Below are 7,500 nucleotides of genomic sequence, written 5' to 3'. Positions count from 1 at the left end.
TTTCTCTTTCTCTCTCAGGATTCGTATATGACAATGCCGAGAAACGTACCGACAATTTGCTGCACCGCCCGCCGGACCGCTCACAAGGCTCTCCTCGTCCCGAGGACACTAGCCTTCTCGCGGAACCGGAGGCTGCACGCGGACCGCTCTGGCGACCGGACGTCTCCGGCCTCTGCTGGAGCGGGGAGGGAACGCGCGGGTGCCGCCCGACCTTCTGGAAATCGCACATCGGCCGGCCGTCAGTCGGTAGCACCGCGCGCGCAGAGCCTCTCCTTCCTCTCGTTGGTGACCGAGGATCAACGCTTCGGTTGAGTCAGGCTGAACCGGGCATCTCCCTGCCACTCTGGCCTATGGAACTCTCCCGACTCTTTCGCCTTGCCCCTACGGCGCGAAAGAGTGCTGCTGCGGCCGGCGCGCCCGTCCCTTGCTCTCTCGGGCCATGTCTGTCGTCGCAGTGCCGCGCCATCCCCTATCGAGCCGCGTCGCTGGGTGAGGTCCGCACCCGCACCCTTCCGCCGAGCTGGCTCTCAGGACGGTCGACGGTCGCCGCTCGCCTCCGTCGGCCCAGGGCCTAACGCCGCGCCGGTGAACGCCTCGCCATCCCACCCCGTCGATCGCGCCGGTGAGGTCCGCACCTTCACCGCCTAGGTATATGCGCGTGGGTGTAGCTGCCTTCTCGGGATGGTCGACGGTCGTTCGACCGGCCCCCGTCATCTATGCGCACAGCAGTCCCGTCCGCCGGCGGGAGACTCCGTCAATCGATCGTGGTGCAAACGTGCGAATGCCCAACGTCAATTCCGCCCAAAGCATGAAGCCCTCGGTCGGCAATCGGGCCGCCCCGCGGCAGACCCACCTGCCCACCTCCGGAGATGGTAACGAGCCGAGCACGGAAGTTCGGCGCACGTGTCGAGACCGTCGCTTCCACTCGGCCTCTCCCAAAGGTAGGACCGACCAAGCCGGATCGATCGGGGAACAGAGGTCTAACGCAGACGACACTCGCGAGGGCACCAGCGGCAGGCTTGTCCCTTCTCCGTCTTGGTACACACAATGCCTCTTTGCTTTTCGGATCGATATAAAGCTTTTGCCACCGTCGGTCTGCCGGCCGCCGCCCGCGGTCCGCGCTCAGACTCTGTCTGTCCGCAGCCCCCGCTGCGTTCTTGGACTTTGTCATTTTTTTCGGAAACAGCGAAAAAAAGCTTTTATCATTGTAAGTCGGAGCTCGCCCGGCCTCCCGCTTACTGAGTCACAATTGAGTAAGGCTCACTTAGAACTCTGCACTGTGTCAACCGTACCACTAGTCACCCTGCTAAGTGTGTCTGGAAAACGTGTTCCCGTAAATCTCCGGGAACCCCGCCAATCCCCCCGTACAGAAATTGCATGTGTCAAGTCGGCGGGATGCCTCCCGGAAGTCCTACCGGGAAGGTCGCACTCTGGCCCCGCCAGGCGGGGCAAATCCGACCCCCATAGTGACTTCCGGGCCTAACTCGTTAACCAGAGCCGCGACAGACCGTGCAACAATGACATGTGTCAAACCGGCGGCACGACGCCCGGAGCTCATGCCGGTCGCGGGGCACCTCGGGCCCGCCCGACGGGGCAGATCCGACCTTCACAGGCTTCCGACGGCAATTGGTTAACCGGCGTGGCGCCGAGGGCACGCGGCTGGCTCGGCGGGCGGCCCTCCGGTAGTGCCGCCGTCGATCGGCCGCCTCGGTCGGCAGGAGGGCCCCGAAGTCGCCTTCATTCTGACTTCCGAGTCGGGACTTAGATTACTTTCGACTCTTCAGCCAAGGTCTCGGATCGACGGCGGGACCTGCGGTTGTCCCTCCGAAAATGCCGCCGCTCGGCCGGCACGGCCCGCCGAATACGTCCCCTTACTGGCTCCCGCCTCGGGACTTTGTCAGAAATTCATTCGGGCAAGGTTTCCATTCGGCGGCCGGAGCACCGGTAGTCATACGGAAAATGCCGCCCCTCGGCCGGCATGGGCCTGCGAATAGGTCCCGCTGACAGACTTCCGCGATTGGGTATTTGTCCGAAAATCCATACCGGCAATCTTCGGAATCGTGCGGAAAAGCTGCCGCGTGGCCCGGGTTAACCAATTGGGGAGGCCGGTGCCATCTACCGAATACTTCAACAACTCGTGAAAACGGCCTCCCTATATATCTGCAGGAACCCCGCCAATGCCCCCGTACAGAAATTGCATGTGTCAAAGGGGCGGCCGAATCTGACCCCGGCGGCCGAGCCTCTGGAACTCCGGGTCGGCCTCGGCCGGCAAATCCGACCCCCATCCAGACTTCCGGAGCGGACTTGGTTAACGAATTGCCACCGGGCAAATGGTTAACCGACAGATCTTGGAGGCTCGTTACCCAAGCCATCCCCCGCCGGTGCGAAAAGTTAACAATCAGCGGGCGGGCAATTCGTGAACCGACCGGGACCGGGCAATTCGTTAACCATTCGGAACCGGGCAATTCGTTAACCAACCTTGTCCTGGCAAGGAGTGCACCAACCCGGCCGGACAATTCGTTAACCAAGCTGGCTCTGGCAATTCGTTAACCAACCTGGCCGGGACAATTCGTTAACCAACCCGGCCGGACAATTCGTTAACCAAGCTGGCTCTGGCAATTCGTTAACCAACCTGACCCTGACAATTCGTTAACCAACCCTGTCCTGGCAATGAGTGCACCAACCCGGCCGGACAATTCGGTAACCAACCAGACCCTGGCAATTCGTTAACCAACCAGGACGGGCAATTCGTCAACCAACCCTGTCCTGGCAATGAGTGCACCAACCCGGCCGGACAATTCGGTAACCAACCAGACCCTGGCAATTCGTTAACCAACCTGACCCGGACAATTCGTTAACCAACCAGGACGGGCAATTCGTTAACCAACCAGGCCCGGACAATACTTTAACCACCCTGGTTTTCCAATTCGTGAACCAACTGGGAACGGACAATTCGGTAACCAACCCTGTCCTGGCAATGAGTGCACCAACCCGGCCGGACAATTCGTTAACCACCCTGTCCTTGCCAATTCGTGAACCAACTGGGAACGGACAATTCGTTAACCAACCCGGCCGGACAATTCGTTAACCAAGCTGGCTCTGGCAATTCGTTAACCTACCCGGCCATGGCAATTCGTTAACCAACCTGACCCTGACAATTCGTTAACCAGCCAGGACGGGCAATTCGTTAACCAACCTGGCCCGGACAATTCCTTAACCACCCTGGCCTTGCCAATTCGTGAACCAACTGGGAACGGACAATTCATTAAACAACCCTGTCCTGGCAATGAGTGCACCAACCCAGCCGGACAATTCGTTAACCAAGCTGGCTCTGGCAATTCGTTAACCTACTCGGACATGCCAATTCGTTAACCAGTCTGACCCGGACAATTCGCTAACCAACCCTACTCGGGCAAATCGTTAACCAAGCCCAACCCCGACAATTCGTTAACCAACCCTGCACGGTCAAGTCGTTAACCAAGCCCAAACCCGACAATTCGTTAACCAACCCATACATGGCAATTCGCTAAACAACCCGGCTCGGGCAAATGGTTAACCAAGCCGGCCGGGCAAATCGTTAACCGGCCCGGCAGTCCCGACAATTCGACAATCAACCAGCTGAGGACAAACCCTTCGCCCTCAATAACAACTAGTTCTTGCCCCGCCGTCAAAATGTCCCGGCCGATGTTCATCAGAAACTCCTTGCTGGCCCATGGGCCCCCCCTCCTTACCTTAAGAGAGTCATAGTTACTCCCGCCGTTTACCCGCGCCGCACTGAATTTCGTCAAGTTGGGTCTGGCAAGCCGCTAACCCGGCCGGCCGGGCCTGACAACGCTCTAGAAACCCGGAACAGGCAGTTTCGTGAACCAACCGCGCACGCTCCTGACAATGCGTTCACCCACCCTGCTCGGGCAAATCGTTAACCAAGCCCAACCCTGACAATGCGTTAATCAACCCGGCCATGGCAATTCATTAACCAACCCGGCTCGGGCAAATGGTTAACCAAGCCGGCCGGGCAAATCGTTGACCGGCCCGGCAGTCCCGACGATTCGACAATCAACCAGCTGAGGACAAACCCTTCGCCCTCAATAACAACTAGTCCTTGCCCCGCCGTCAAAAAGTCACGGCCGATGTTCATCAGAAACTCCTTGCTGGCCCATGGGCCCCCCTCCTTAACCTTAAGAGAGTCATAGTTACTCCCGCCGATTACCCGCGCTGCACTGAATTTCGTCAAGTTGGGTCTGGCAAGCCGCTAACCCGGCCGGCCGGGCCTGACAACGCTCTAGAAACCCGGAACAGGCAGTTTCGTGAACCAACCGCGCACGCTCCTGACAATGCGTTAGCCAACCCTGCTCGGGCAAATCGTTAATCAAGCCCAACCCTGAAACTGCGTTAACCAACCCGGCCATGGCAATTCATTAACCAACCCGGCTCGGACAAATGGTTAACCAAGCCCAACCCAGACAATTCGGTAACCAACCCGGCTCGGGCAAATGGTTAACCAAGCCGGCCGGGCAAATCGTTGACCGGCCCGGCAGTCCCGACGATTCGACAATCAACCAGCTGAGGACAAACCCTTCGCCCTCAATAACAACTAGTTCTTGCCCCGCCGTCAAAATGTCCCGGCCGATGTTCATCAGAAACTCCTTGCTGGCCCATGGGCCCCCCTCCTTACCTTAAGAGAGTCATAGTTACTCCCGCTGTTTACCCGCGCCGCACTGAATTTCGTCAAGTTGGGTCTGGCAAGCCGCTAACCCGGCCGGCCGGGCCTGACAACGCTCTAGAAACCCGGAACAGGCAGTTTCGTGAACCAACCGCGCACGCTCCTGACAATGCGTTAGCCAACCCTGCTCGGGCAAATCGTTAATCAAGCCCAACCCTGAAACTGCGTTAACCAACCCGGCCATGGCAATTCATTAACCAACCCGGCTCGGACAAATGGTTAACCAAGCCCAACCCAGACAATTCGGTAACCAACCCGGCTCGGGCAAATGGTTAACCAAGCCGGCCGGGCAAATCGCTAACCGGCCCGGCAGTCCCGACAATTCGACAATCAACCCGCTGAGGACAAACCCTTCGCCCTCAATAACAACTAGTTCTTGCCCCGCCGTCAAAATGTCCCGGCCGATGTTCATCAGAAACTCCTTGCTGGCCCATGGGCCCTCCTCCTTACACCTTAAGAGAGTCATAGTTACTCCCGCCGATTACCCGCGCTGCACTGAATTTCGTCAAGTTGGGTCTGGCAAGCCGCTAACCCGGCCGGCCGGGCCTGACAATGCTCTAGAAACCCGGAACAGGCAGTTTCGTGAACCAACCGCGCACGCTCCTGACAAGGCGTTAACCAACCCTGCACGGTCAAGTCGTTAACCAAGCCCAACCCTGAAACTGCGTTAACCAACCCGGCCATGGCAATTCATTAACCAACCCGGCTCGGGCAAATGGTTAACCAAGCCGGCCGGGCAAATCGTTGACCGGCCCGGCAGTCCCGACAATTCGACAATCAACCAGCTGAGGACAAACCCTTCGCCCTCAATAACAACTAGTTCTTGCCCCGCCGTCAAAATGTCCCGGCCGATGTTCATCAGAAACTCCTTGCTGGCCCATGGGCCCCCCTCCTTACCTTAAGAGAGTCATAGTTACTCCCGCCGTTTACCCGCGCCGCACTGAATTTCGTCAAGTTGGGTCTGGCAACCCGCTAACCCGGCCGGCCGGGCCTGACAACGCTCTAGAAACCCGGAACAGGCAGTTTCGTGAACCAACCGCGCACGCTCCTGACAATGCGTTCACCCACCCTGCTCGGGCAAATGGTTAACCAAGCACAACCCTGACAATTCGTTAACCAACCCGGCCCGGGCAAATGGTTAACCAAGCCGGCCGGGCAAATCGGTAACCGGCCCGGCAGCCCCGACTATTCGACAATCAACCAGCTGAGGACAAACCCTTCACCCTCAATAACAACTACGTCTTGCCCCGCCGTCAAAATGTCCCGGCCGATGTTCATCAGAAACTCCTTGCTGGCCCATGGGTCATAGTTACTCCCGCCGATTACCCGCGCTGCACTGAATTTCGTCAAGTTGGGTCTGGCAAGCCGCTAACCCGGCCGGCCGGGCCTGACAATGCTCTAGAAACCCGGAACAGGCAGTTTCGTGAACCAACCGCGCACGCTCCTGACAATGTGTTCACCCACCCTGCTCGGGCAAATCGTTAACCAAGCCCAAACCCGACAATTCGGTAACCAACCCAACCATGACAATTCGCTAACCAACCCGGCCCGGGCAAATGGTTAACCAAGCCCAAACCTGACAATTCGTTAACCAACCCGGCCCGGGCAAATGGTTAACCAAGCCGGCCGGGCAAATCGGTAACCGGCCCGGCAGCCCCGACTATTCGACAATCAACCAGCTGAGGACAAACCCTTCACCCTCAATAACAACTACGTCTTGCCCCGCCGTCAAAATGTCCCGGCCGATGTTCATCAGAAACTCCTTGCTGGCCCATGGGCCCCCCCTCCTTACCTTAAGAGAGTCATAGTTACTCCCGCCGATTACCCGCGCTGCACTGAATTTCGTCAAGTTGGGTCTGGCAAGGCGCTAACCCGGCCGGCCGGGCCTGACAATGCTCTAGAAACCCGGAACAGGCAGTTTCGTGAACCAACTGCGCACGCTCCTGACAATGTGTTCACCCACCCTGCTCGGGCAAATCGTTAACCAAGCCCAAACCCGACAATTCGGTAACCAACCCAACCATGACAATTCGCTAACCAACCCGGCCCGGGCAAATGGTTAACCAAGCCCAAACCTGACAATTCGCCAACCAACCCGGCCCGGGCAAATGGTTAACCAAGCCGGCCGGGCAAATCGGTAACCGGCCCGGCAGCCCCGACTATTCGACAATCAACCAGCTGAGGACAAACCCTTCGCCCTCAATAACAACTAGTTCTTGCCCCGCCGTCAAAATGTCCCGGCCGATGTTCATCAGAAACTCCTTGCTGGCCCATGGGCCCCCCTCCTTACCTTAAGAGAGTCATAGTTACTCCCGCCGTTTACCCGCGCCGCACTGAATTTCGTCAAGTTGGGTCTGGCAACCCGCTAACCCGGCCGGCCGGGCCTGACAACGCTCTAGAAACCCGGAACAGGCAGTTTCGTGAACCAACCGCGCACGCTCCTGACAATGCGTTAGCCAACCCTGCTCGGGCAAATCGTTAATCAAGCCCAACCCTGAAACTGCGTTAACCAACCCGGGCATGGCAATTCATTAACCAACCCGGCTCGGACAAATGGTTAACCAAGCCCAACCCTGACAATTCGGTAACCAACCCGGCTCGGGCAAATGGTTGATCAAGCCGGCCGGGCAAATCGGTAACCGGCCCGGCAGCCCCGACCATTCGACAATCAACCAGCTGAGGACAAACCCTTCACCCTCAATAACAACTACGTCTTGCCCCGCCGTCAAAATGTCCCGGCCGATGTTCATCAGAAACTCCTTGCTGGCCCATGGGCC

This window comes from Mobula birostris, unplaced genomic scaffold (genome assembly GCF_030028105.1).
Source record: "Mobula birostris isolate sMobBir1 unplaced genomic scaffold, sMobBir1.hap1 scaffold_3158, whole genome shotgun sequence".
Classification (NCBI taxonomy): domain Eukaryota; kingdom Metazoa; phylum Chordata; class Chondrichthyes; order Myliobatiformes; family Myliobatidae; genus Mobula; species Mobula birostris.
This window is presented reverse-complemented; position numbering follows the sequence as displayed.